Here is an 8,937-nt window from a genome sequence, read left to right on the forward strand (position 1 = left end):
ACTAGAAAGTAAACTAATTTATATCTTCTATCATATCATCCCCAATCAAATTGCCAACATTCCCATTTCGATTAGTAATGAATCAGAGACACCCAAATAAGTCACATCAACTGGATCATCATAATCAGCAAAATTTGTATATACTTTTCATTGACTGATTTTTGATAGAGATCCACAATATGTTTTAACGTATGACAAGTTTATGCCCAGTGCTCTTTTATTCTACATCTAAAACAATTTTCTTTGTGCTCTGTTTTGGATGTACTACTTTGTTTACTTTGTACTTTTTGAGATTGTTGCCTTGTTACTGATAGTTTTGTTGATTATTTCATCAATGGTTTATTCCACATGTACATCCACGTCCACGTCCACGTCCACGTCCACGTCTTTATCTTGATATTACATTTACTTCAGGTAAGGGTATAGAATCAGTTGGACGTATGCCAAGATTTTTCATAAACAATTCATTATTTTGTTTAGCTACAAGTAAGCAAGATATGAGTACAGAGTACTTTTTGAAACCACTTTTAAGATATTTACTGTAGTAAGAGCACATTCGAAGCATGAAAGGATTAAAAGGTTTCTCCAACATATCTTCATCAGTGATATTTTCTCCACACAACGTTCATTTTAAATATATTCTAAATAGTTCAAAATTGTACTCACTGACATCTTGCAAATGAAGGAACATCCATTCGTAGCAAGCTTTGAGGGCCTGTAGTCCATCATGAAAATGATGACGAAGGAAAATAAGTGCTTTTGTATGATCCTGCGAGAATTCTTTGTTTATTTTTTTATTGTTTCCTTCCTAAGCATGTAATATTCTTCAAGAATAACCTATTTTAGGAATAACAATAAACTATTAATAATAAAAATATATATGATTGATATTCTTTTTAAATATTAATTATAATGTTGTGTTATTTCAAGAGAAGAAACATGATAAATTCTTGCAAGAGAACATCTAAAAATATTTATTTAGGTTAAAGCACAAAAATTATTCGATAATCATTATAAACTTATAAATAAATCAAAGAATATAAAATGGATTCAAGGTTTTTCTAAAATCATCATGCATACAAACAGGTATGAATTAATGGTCTCGTACATGAATTTACCTTTTTAGTAAAATTTACGTAAACATGGATGTAAATAGACACAATCTTCTTTAATTTGCAAACAAATAAACAGTCAAATATGCAAAGTGGTAATCATTGATTCATTGGCAAAGTGGTAATCATTGATACATTGGTGGAAAAATAAAAAATTGCTCATGAGTTGAAAAGAAAACTTTATGCATGCAAACAAGAGAAAAGTCCTAAGTTAATTGATGGTAGCGGAAACATGAAACCGAAATTAAAGTTAATTATTATAAAAAAATTCACATGTTATCAAATTAATTTTAACACACTTGATAGATGATTAAAAAATTACTACCTTTTCTAAACTTCAAAAACTAAGTTTTTATGCTGATAATGTGTTATATAAAGAGAGAAATAGAGAAGAGAGAATAAAAGTCAATAAACTTGTGTATATTATAATGAGAACCAAAACCCCATATTTTTAGGGAACGGTTAGGGATACAATTGTAATAATTTCTTGGCCAGAGAGGGTATAATAGTCATTCACTAATAAACTTATCATTACAATAGTTTCTAAATTTTATTGTTAATTGTTAGATTGATTTAGTGGATTACTTAAATAGTTGTCCAGAAGATTTGATCAACAAGCCTTTCATCATATTACTTTCGTAAAAATACAATGCAAATAAATACAAGATTGTGCATCAAATTATTAAAGATTGTGTTAACTATTCAAATATTCACAATTGTTTCTGAGTTTACATTCTCTATTGGTGGTTGGATTCTTGATTCCTTTAGGATTTCGTTGAGTGCAAATATGGTTGTGGTGATGATTTTCCCTAAAAATTGGATTCATAGAAACAAGAAACCTATAGTGATTCATCAATTTTGGATGAGGAAGAAGTATTGGATGATTCATAATAAGTTATGGAAGGAATTATTGCATTTGTTCTTTCTATCTATTTTTTTTTATTAGTTATATTTATCATTTAAATATAATTATTGAATTCATGTACAATATTCTTATCTTTAGGAGAAAATGAATTATTTTGTACAATTGCGAATATTGCACTAGCTAGTATCTATAGAGTTAAAATACAACCTTTAATTGGTCAAATAAACACTAAGTGAGTTCCAAATCAATAATAATAACGAAATTAAAGCTGTGAATGAATATAAACACATAAAGATTGGCACCAAAATAGAGTATATAAGCTCAGATCATTGACCCAAATACACACAAGGTAGCTCCACTAGATGGAACCAAGAATCCCACTCAAAGTCATGAAGAATCACCTAGAGATAGCAGCACGAAGGTAGCAAAGGAACAGCCGTGAGGGTAAAGACATGGGGGCAAAAATAGTAAAGAAAAAATTGACTAGAATAGGCATCAAGCTGATAGCCAAGGTACTGGTAAGGTGAGGTAAATGAGGTCTCACAAAAGGGACCAAATGATGGAGACAACAAGTCACAAAAAGGTGCAACCTAATAGTCTTACCAAAACTGGGACTATAGCACAAAGCCGTATGTGTGTGTGTGAATAGGGTAAAAGGGATAACAGTATATATACAATACTCCTTAGGTCAGTTAAGTGGGTCGGGTCCAGAATGTAATACTCTGTCCATCTTCTACTGTGGGTAGCCAGTTATGTGTATCGGGACGACTATTTAAAATAGTCTCAATAATAGGTTTCAAATGAACCATACGTTTTTTTGTCCAATCTGATGAGTTATCATCATCCGGGAGTTTGTTTAGTATCAATATTCCTAAAAACTTGTACGTTGATGCCAAATATACCTATAAAATGGACAAAGAAAACTAGGTAGTAGTTTTACAACGTGATTTCAAGTAAATTTGAAACATTGTATACATTTACTAATGTTTAGAAATATGAGGCAACTTCCAAACTTTACCCCGGGGAGTATTTTAGTGACCATATCTACAGGTTATAATCTGAACGCACTTTCTCAAGTTTTATCAAATTTTAAGACATGACATCTCTAATATAATGCAGCGTAACATCAATAGACTTAGTGCATTCATGAAATATAGGATTAGGATTCTTACATATATGAGCAGTGACCGACTATCAGAGTATACTATCACATTGTCACTTAAAACAACTAGTTCATTTTAAACCTCTAAACCACAAAGCTTCTTATATATCTTCTGTGGCAACTAATATACTTAGATTCAGTGGTAGATAACACAACTATATGTTGAAGTTGAGACTTCAAAGTCACACGAGAGTTACACAAAGTAAACACATAAGATGAAATTAATTTCCTATTATTTCCATCACCACTATAGTCAGCATCTGTAAACCCTTCAGTTGCATCCCTTCATTACAAATTTTAAAACTAACCCTGTATCAAAAGTACCATTCAATTACCTAGGCAACCACTTTGATTCTTCCCAATGTTTGGGACTAGGATTGGACATACACCTACTTAACACAATCACAAAGAAAGCCAAATTGAGTATAGAATAGAAGATAAGGTAAATAATAGAGCTAGTGACATTTGAATAAGGAATAATATTCATAAATTCTTCTCTTCATCAATAACAGGTAATTCTTTTGATAAAATAAAATGATTTCCAAGATGCATAGAAGTAGGTTCGCAATCAAGCATGCCAAATTTCTTCAAAACTTTAAGTACGTAAGGAATTTGATGCATATGCAAGCAAGAATTAGACCTATCCCGATTAATCTTTGTACCAAGGATTCTCCTAGCATGTCCTAGGTCTTTCATGCCGTAGCTCCATTTTAAGCTTATTTACCACCTTCATGTTATGTCCAATTAACAACATGTCGTCAATATAAAGTAACAAATACACATACTCTTTATTAGTGCAGTGGTGTAGGTAATACAAGAAATTGTTAAACTTACTCATCTTGAAACCAATTGACAACACAAAGAATCAAACCTTTTATACCACTGACAAGGAGACTATTTTAGCCCATGAAGAGATTTCCTCAAAAAATATATATGATCAGGTTTAGACTTACTTTCAAATCCTTGGGACTGATTCCTAAATTTTTTTCATCAAGATCACCATGCAAAAAAAGTTGTTTTGACATCAAGTTGTTCAAGGTTCTAGTTAGAGTAAGCAACAAAAGTAAGCATGACCCTAATAGTGTTATACTTAACAACTGGCAAAAAGATCATTTTATTATCTATCCTTCCTTCTGTACCCTAACTACTACTCTAGATTGTATCTCATGGGCTCACTCTCAGTGATTTCCTATTTAATTCCATAACCTATATCCCTTAACTCCTTCAGGATAGGTTAAAAAGGCACACTTCTTAGCTCTAGATTCTAATTTTTCCTCACTTTGATGAAAGAAAGAAGCACAGCCAAATGTCCTAAGTATAGAATAATCAGAACATTTATGATACCAAATCTCGTATGGAGTATCACCATTTAAAGCAATGGAAGGAGTCATATTAGTCAGATAACATAGAGTCATAACAGCTTCATCCCAAAAAGAAGGCACACCAAAATTTAACATCATACACTAACTTTATCAAGCAAAGTACAATTCATCCTTTCAGCAACCCCATTTTGCTAGGAAGTATAAGGCATAATCCTATATATATAGTGATTGCAGATTCATTGCACAAATTATCAAATTTAGCATTGCAAAACTCGAGATCATTATCACTATGCAAATATTTCATTTTCTTACGTATCTCGTTCTCCACCTTAAATTTACAATTTTTAAAATTTTCAAAAGTTTCAAATTTATTTTTTAGCGAATAAACCCGCACGTCTGGAGAAATCATCATTAATAGATAGAAAATATTTGTTACCATCAAAAGTGGGATTGGTCCTCTGACCTCACAAATTAGTACGAATATATTATAACGTTTTATATGTATTGTGTGTGCTAGATGTAAATGACATTTTACAATCTTTACCAAGCAAACAATGATCGTAGAATGGTATGTCAAACAACCAATCATTACCTAACACATCCTTACTGTTAAGAAAATTAAGTTCTTTAACATTCACTTGAGCTAACATATTGTGCCACTTCTGTGTGTAATTAGTGTGAGTGATATTGGAATTTAAACCATCCATCACTTCGGTGTGGATGATGTAGATGCGATTGTCTAGTAGCTTTAAAGGCTCTAGGTGCTCCCTAAAACTTTTTAACACTCCATCACCGAGTGCACCAGTGAAACCTGTATGCGTCAAGTGAAACCTGTATGCTCCAACTCTCCTACAGAAATTAGATTTCTACCCATGTGTAGAATATACCTGACTTTTCTTAGTGTGTACCAAAAACCACTATCAAATTTAACACCCACACTAGTGATCTTCTATGCAATTCCACCCCATGCAACTACATGTCCATGATCAGACTCATGCAAATGATCAAACTACAATTTATTTGATGTAACATGAAAAGATGCACAGGACTCAAGAATCCACTCATGTATGGAGTTCATAGGTAAATTTATTTCAACTGGTTTAGTATCTAAGAATATGTAGACATCACTAGGTTATCTATCCGGACAACAACATTTACCCCATGGGGTTCACCACCCCTCTGATCTCTCAACTTGTTTTTCTCTTTTTGGCAATCATTTATGAAATGTTCTAGTTTCCCACAACCGTAACATTTCCTCCCCTTAACCTTACCCTATGACTTATATCTACCTCTTCACTTTTCTTGCTACCATTGTTTTGCCCCTCTCTATCCATATATCGAGTTCCACCCCTCATTAGCGAGTCTCGCCCACTTTTCTCTTGCTTCTTTCAACTTTTATATCTCTCTCCTTGTCTTAGGAATCAATGATTATATTGGATATAGAGTCCTCCCCCCCATATTTGATTGTATTCTTAACATCCTTATAATTATCATGAATAGCATTCAAACGAATAACAGCTTTATATTCATCGAAAAACATTTTCACCACAATTTGTAATTACTTGAACCAATTTATTTAAACTGTCAATATTATCATCTAAATCTTTTGAGGGATCAATTTTGAAACTGAAAAAAATTTCAAGTAAGAAAAGTTTGTTGGGCATGGATTGAATCAAATAAAGCTCCTCAAGATTTTCCCAAAGTTTTTCGGCAATGTCATGTTGGCTAACTTTTCTCAAAATAGTATCACATAAATGCAAGATAATACATGTAGAAATAACTTTGTCAAACTCATTTTTTTTATCCTTTGTCGTAGTCATAGCAAAATAAACATTGATGGGTTTTAAAACCTTCTGTTGTACTAAAATTGCTTTCATCTTTTGTTCCCAAATAGAAAATTCATCTTTATCGTTAAAAATGTCTAAGTCAAAGTGGTAAGCAGACATCTTAACAAATAAGATACGTAATACGTAAGCAACCTTCCAAGAAACAACCATATAGAGAATGTCCTATAGCTCATACTTATACATCGGTCCAAATTTGTAGGATTGTTGTGAGATTTGAACCCCAATCTTAAGGGAAAATTTTGAGCGGTTAACATTAAAGGTAACATTCACAAAGTGCTCAACAATAATACGAAAATTATTCAACGATCAATATGGCCACCGAAAATATAATATCACAATTTAGGCAAATAGTAGTACATCAGCAAGCAATTGAGTGACTGGAGGCTCTAATACCAACTTGTGGAGTTAAAATAATGCCTTGAGTTGATCGAACATACACTAAATGAGTTCCAAATCAATAATAATAACAAAGTAAAATCTGTGAATAAATACCCTTTTCAATATCACTAATATTGGCACCAAAATGGAGTGTAAATGGCTCGAATTATTAACCTAAATACGCACAAGGTAAAAAAATGTTATTAAATTGGGACGACTTAGAATTTTTTCTTATTATATTTTCAGAACAAATGGAATGTAGCATTTAAAGCATTTGAGTAGCTCTCGCCATTGGAAATATCGAGATTCATGCTGCTTTAAGGGGCTTTGAAGTTTTTGTTTCTTTATATTGTGGAAAGCATCAATTGCAAAAAACATTTTGTGTAGATAGACTGGAGTTCTACACAAGTACTATATTGCAACTACTATTAACAAGTTGTTTCACGTGAAATTTTCAGAAATATTATGTAACATATATATCCACAATGTCCTTTTTCCTACAGATTTTAGTATGAAAGGCACATTTGAAGACTTGCCCACTCTTTTTGTTCGAAGGATCATTTGTTGTTCACTCTCTTCGTTATGAATCGAATCCAAATTTTTAGGCTAAACCTTGGATAGAACTTTCTTCCCAGAATCTCAATCCCTTTGGTTGAAAATACGCCCTCACTTCAAGGATTAAAAAAAATAAACTTAAATTCGGGACAACTATTTGAAAATGGTTCTTTTTCAACGGAAGCATGGGTTCGGGGCTTCACTCGATAAAAGCATGGAGAAAGGCCACTCATCAAGGCATGTAGCGTGCATCGCTTTGAGATGTTTGCAATCCAGCATTCGAATCCAATTGCGGTTAAGGTAATGACTTTTGGTCCACCTATAAATTATGTGGCATTGACTATTCAATTGATTGACTTGGCCTATTTAATCAAGTAAAATCATATTGGGCTTGGAGCTCAGTCTATCATCCCCACTTGTCCCATTTGTTTCTTTATAAATATGAGTTCATTTCATAGTAAGGTATGTTCTAAAACCCTTGTCAAACTCTCTTTCCCATCTCTTGCACTCTTTATATTTTGTCTGGCTGTTGATTTGATTGTTGGAGTGCAAACGATCACATACCATATTCTCGACCGGTGGCCTTCCCCTTCTAATGGGGAGTTCAAATGTGTAGGTGATACTTGAGTGGAGGGAAGGTGGCCGGGATTCTGTTTACGCATTTTTTGAGGTCAACTGGTTGGCGCCTTCAATGGAAAATCGGATTAACCATGTTAATACCACATCTAAACGGCTACCAGAAAATATAGTTTTTTGTGCAATTGTCTATTGAAAACCAGCATAGATAGCTACTAAAGAGGATTTTTTATAAAAATATTTCGTTCTGCCAAAAAAGTGAAAGAAGCCATCCACTGCAAATGAAGAAAATGGAGCAACTAGGATCTTAAAATTTTTGCTTGAAGAATGAACTTTCTGGCAAAGGGTTGAAGAAACTAGGGGTTGAAAAATCCGGCTTGAAAAATGGCTATTTTTGATTGATGGTTGAAGAAATCTACCTCGAAATCGAATACAACAAACAAAACAAAAATGAGAGTAAAAATGGAAAAAAATATTTTTCTTTATTCTCAGGCAACCATAGAAAACCACCATCAAGAAACTATGGATTTATGCAATTCACATAAACATATGGGTTTGTCAAACAAACACTCGGGAAGAGATGAAAATAAAGAGGTGAACCACCATTTTTTGATACTTCAAGCATTAAAAAACATGGCAACAAAGAGGAGGCCATTATTAGTCCTGCAATGGGCATTTGGCAAAATGAAGCTCAATATCACGTGGATACACATAAATGGAACAAGTGAAAGATGATAGAAATTTAGAGACTATGGTTAACAGAACAACCAAATTTCAAATTAAACAACTCTACTACCAACTGAAGAAGAAATGAGTTACATATTTTTGTATTTAACTACCGTCGAAACCTCCACCGTTCAACCTTTGGTTTGACACCCTTCAATATACTGTCGATAATACAATGCTTGGTACAGTTTTTTTGCCAACATTGTGATAGCAACGGGACCATGGTGGTGGCCTTCTTGGAAGCTGTGTTTGTCTAATATTTGGTCCTTCTGACGTTTTGGCAACTCAATATCCCTTCAAATTTTGGGGATTTCATGCCATTTGCTGGACAATTTGGCCCATAATGTGATTAGGTTTTCTTCTTTCAAATCGTGGCCCGATAATTTACAATAAA

This window comes from Olea europaea, chromosome 20, assembly GCF_002742605.1.
Source record: "Olea europaea var. sylvestris chromosome 20, O_europaea_v1, whole genome shotgun sequence".
Lineage (NCBI taxonomy): Eukaryota > Viridiplantae > Streptophyta > Magnoliopsida > Lamiales > Oleaceae > Olea > Olea europaea.